This window comes from Saccopteryx bilineata, chromosome X (assembly GCF_036850765.1).
Source record: "Saccopteryx bilineata isolate mSacBil1 chromosome X, mSacBil1_pri_phased_curated, whole genome shotgun sequence".
NCBI lineage: Eukaryota > Metazoa > Chordata > Mammalia > Chiroptera > Emballonuridae > Saccopteryx > Saccopteryx bilineata.
This window is the reverse complement of record NC_089502.1, coordinates 12,357,926-12,362,572: the sequence shown is the minus strand read 5'-3', so window position 1 is coordinate 12,362,572 and position 4,647 is coordinate 12,357,926. Positions and strand designations below refer to the sequence as shown.

Sequence of the window (4,647 nt, the reverse complement as noted above, 5' to 3'; positions counted from 1 at the left end):
CTCAAAAGGTAAATGGTTTAAATAATCTAAAACTTTGTCAAATATCCTATTGATATTTGTTTGGGGAATGTATTATAGATTTTTTTCTCACCACCAGCAGCAATTATTTCAAATTATGGTTTTCCTTAGGCTACTGCTAGAATGAACTTGCATACTGAGCATATACATCAAGAACACATTGGGTAGATGAGCAGGAAGAGCTAACCAAAGACTCTTACAAAGCTATTTGATGAACAATTTACCTGCAAGTCTTGAGTCCCTTTTTGTCACTAAACTATCAGACTTTTCTTATACAATGAGAGCTGTTTCTCATTTTGACAGGCTGTATACCAACTCCAAATATACCATCACTTGTGAAATTCTCAAAATTTCTCAATTTACTTCTAAAATCTGTCCTCTTTTTCTTCAGTCATGGCAAAATCTGGGCTTTTGCATTGACCCATCTACTGCAATATGTGTTTCTGACAGACTTTGGAGGCCAGTTTGATAGGCAAGGAAGAATGCTCTAAATCAGCCAGGAGAATGCACTTCTTCAGCCATGTTCTTTATTCTGACTACTCTTAAATTTCTTTCCCTGGCTCAGTTCTTTCCCCCAAATCTAGTAGTGTGTAGATCTGCCTATTTATCTCCTTGTTACTTTCCCCCAAGAACTTCACCTGACCTTTTATTTGTCACTACCTTCAAAATCCACTTTTCCTATGTTCTTTAAATCAGTAGCTGGTAGAACTATCCATCCAGTCCCAAAACTAAGAACTTAGGAAAACTTCTTGCCTTTTCCTTTTCATTGGTCCTTCTCCACTTTCTCCAGTTTGTAATGATTTTGTCACCCAATCATTACTTCTGTACACCTACCTCTTTCCATCCTCTTTTCCACTAAAACCAACTCTCTATCACCTCTTGAGTGGTCTATATAACATTCTCATGTGCTTCCTTGCATGCCATCTTCTCCTTGCTTTCATTTATTCTTCACAGAGAAAGCACAGAGAAGTGTTGCTTAATGGCTGCCCTTTGCCCTTAAGAGAAAGTTTTAAATCCTTGCCTCTTTTGCAAAAACCTGATACAAATGTGACACCTGCCAACCTTTCTAGCTTTATGTCATATTTCTTTTCTCTTTGCTCTCTCTACTTCAGCCATGCTATATTCTGAATCTCAAGAGATGACAGGCTCTCTAGTCTCTGAACCTTTGTTAGAGTTCTCCCTCTGCCTAGAGTACCATTTCACTTTCCTCTTTATCTGGTTACATACTCCTCATTACTCAAATCTGGATCAAAATGTTAACAACTCAGGGACAATTTTCTCTGACACTCCAGACTTTTAAGTTTCCCTACTTTAGCTCTCCTAGCTCCCTGGACTTCTCCTCTGTAGCTCTCATCAGACTATGAATTTACAAGGGTATAAGACATGTATATTTTCCCCACATTTTGTTTGTCTGTTTGTTTTATATGGAATGCTCACTAATTTGCCTGACATTATTGTGAAGAGGCCATGTAAATCTTCTCTATATCATTCCAATTTTAGTATATGTGTTGCCATAGTGAATACAGGACATGCATGTTTTTGTTCCCTGCTCAAGTCATTAATAGCACAGTGGTTGGAACTAATTAGGAGCCTAATATTTTCTGGATGGCTGATTAAACTGTAGTCTTCTAACTATCCTCCCTTCCTCCATTTCTTTCCTTCCAAACTATCCTTTCCACTGCCACCAGAGTGATTACTTAATCCTAGGATCTGAGGCCCAGCTCCATTCATGTCACATTTGAACAGCAACAACAAAATGCTTCTCTCCCTCACATAAAGAATAAAGTCAAAATTCTTTCTTTTTTCTTTTATTTTTGACAGAAACAGTGAAAGAGACAGGTAGGGAGAGACAGACAGGATGAGAGAGAGATTGAAAGCATCAATTCTTCGCTGTGGCACTTTAGTTGTTCATTGATTGCTTTCGCATATGTGTCTCGACTGGGGGGGCTACAGCAAAGTGAGTGACACCGTGTTTAAGCCAGTGACCTTGGGCTTCAAGCCAGCCACCTTTCAGCTCCAGCCAGTGACCATGGAGTCATGTCTATGATCCCACACTCAAGCCAGCAACCCCGCACTCAAGCTAATGAGCCCATGCTCAAGCCAGATGAGCCTGCACTCCAGCCTGCATCCTTGAGTTTTCAAACGTGGGTCCTCTGTGTCTCAGTCCAATACTCTATCCATTGTGCAACTGTTTGGTCAGGCCAAAATTCTTTCTTAAATGGCATCAGGATCTTCTGTAATCTGTTTCTAAACTACCTGGATTACCTTATTTATGCCTTAGTTTCTGCTTAGAATAGTCTACATTCCAATCAAAAGGAATTATGCATTCTTCCCTGCCCATGCTTTATGCTTTCTAGCCTTCATAACTTTGCTGTGTTCTATCCACCTGGCAAACCCCTGCTGTTTCCCTGCCTAACTCCCATATCTCCTTTATCATCCACTTTAAAAGTTTTGTTTTCTCTGAGGCCTTTGTAGTTCTTCCTCCCAGCTGGAAATGACCACTTCTGTCTACCAAGATACCCAGAATTTTTTACCTCTGATTTGGCACTGATCTCAGCATGTACACACAAGACCTATTTCTCTTAGACTGCAAATTACACAGGAGAAGAACCTGATAATTTCTCTATGGCTGACAGCACTCAGGTAACATTAGAGATGTGTGGTCCTATTTGCAGGCCTACTACTTATTTTATAACCTTATACTCAAAGTGTTTCCCACGGACAAGCTGCTTAGGTATCATCTGGGAGCTATTAGTAAGTAATTCACAGTCTCAGACCTACTAGACTTACCAAATCAGAATCTACATTTTAACAAGATCTCCAAGTGATTTGCATGCACATTAAAGTTTAAGAAGTAGTACACTGTTTTATTATATGTTAGGGGACATGCATCCTCAGAAAAAGATAAACACCACATTTTGTCATTAAGTGCTCTCAGACCTGATACCAATATACTGATCAGCTGCACAGTGTGTGTTTCTTTATTTCTGAATTACCAACCTAATATCATCAGTTCTTAAATTGGGACCATCCCCTTTTCCAACAACATGGAGCAAACCCTATCCTAGGGCAGGAAAATCCTTTTTCATAATAGAGGGTTGTGGATGCACAAAGCTGACCCCAATCAGAGAAAAAAACTGGGATTATTTAGGCTTGCCTTAATTGATGCAGTCTCTAGCCAAGATGTGAGTCAGACCTTGTGTCCTCTGTTAATCGTCAGTGAAAGAAATGTCATGGAGTGATGTCAACTGAGCTTTTGAGCTAACCACTCCTAGAAACATCTGGAACTAGCAGAAGATCGTGACTATGAATATGGATGAGGAGAACAACTGAACAAGTTGAATTAATTGTAATTTTAAGTGCTTTATACAAAATGTAGTTGTGTTTTGATCTAGAGGCAAACAACTAAGCAATTATTGATTTCCCCAGGTTTTAGAAAAGAGGTCAGGACTACATTAAAAGGACTTTCTTGAACTTTCTCCCCAGATTGTTTGAACAAGAATAGCCTTTTTTTTTTCCTTAGGCATTACTTAATTATCAACACAGCTCATGTTATAGTCAGTACCCACCTTGGCTGCAGATGCTGCTGGATCCGGATCCCGTGGAGCATATTGTCCCACTTCTTTACAGTGTGCTGCAGAGAAACTTGGGAATTGGATAGGCTGGTAAGTTTAGGTAAAGCAGCCTAAAGTGGGAAATGACAAGACTTGCTTTTATTTACTTATTTATTTATTTACCTATTTATTTATTTATTTATTAATGCATGGCTCAGACACACATATGCTGATAAACTACTCCTAAAACCTCTTCACTCTCATTTGAAATGCTTGGCTTCTAATCAGAATCATAAGCAGACTCAGGCAGGAGTGGCTTCACACTACTTCTTTCTTACATGGAAAAAAAATAAAAAGTACAAAAACAAACAAACAAGAATAGGACTTACTAGCAATTCTGCAATTAGATGCCCTTGACTGTGCTCATTGAATCAGAATTGTCTATTGTTAAATAAGGCTTTGTGAGGCAAAGAAATAACTGTTTGAAATCAGAAACTTAAGATGTCATACAGGCCATGGATGGAAACTGTCCTTGTGAGAAAGCTTCCCCTGGACAAAATTGTGAGATAGACACATTTCACACTTTCTCTCCAACTATTTCTGCCTTTGCTGAGTATATTATTCAGTCAGGGTTCTCCACAGAAACAGAGAGAAATAGAGATTTAAGAAAATGGCTCCCATGTTTGTGGTGCTGGCAAATTCAAAATTCATAGGGCAGGCATCTGGCTAGAAACTCGCAGAATTTCCATGTTTCAGACTTGAGACAGATTTTCTTCTATAATACTCTAACACAGTTACCATTATACATCATTTAATATTGGCCATCTTTTGATCCATGTTTCATCCAAACAAAGAAACTGCTAGTCTGGCCTAGGACCATCCAAATTTTCTGGTTATTTAATGTTACTGGTCTGTATAACAAAGGGAATATGGTGGGGTTCCCTGTAGAATTAGGAAACCATGAAGAGTGGACAGAGACATTTCCCTGATGCCTCTAACATGCATAGATAGCATGAGCCTCTGTGGTAATGTCAAGATACCCAAATCTTCAGGTTGTCAAATCTCAGACAGTGAC

At 39.0% G+C, this 4,647-nt stretch overlaps 1 non-coding gene across 1 annotated transcript; it reads right to left on the bottom strand.

Moving 5' to 3' along the window:
• Nucleotides 1–1,436: 1,436 nt before the first annotated feature.
• Nucleotides 1,437–1,542, bottom strand: LOC136317990 (U6 spliceosomal RNA). Its single transcript, XR_010727973.1, has one exon. It is a non-coding gene; the product is annotated as a U6 spliceosomal RNA (small nuclear RNA).
• Nucleotides 1,543–4,647: the final 3,105 nt, after the last annotated feature.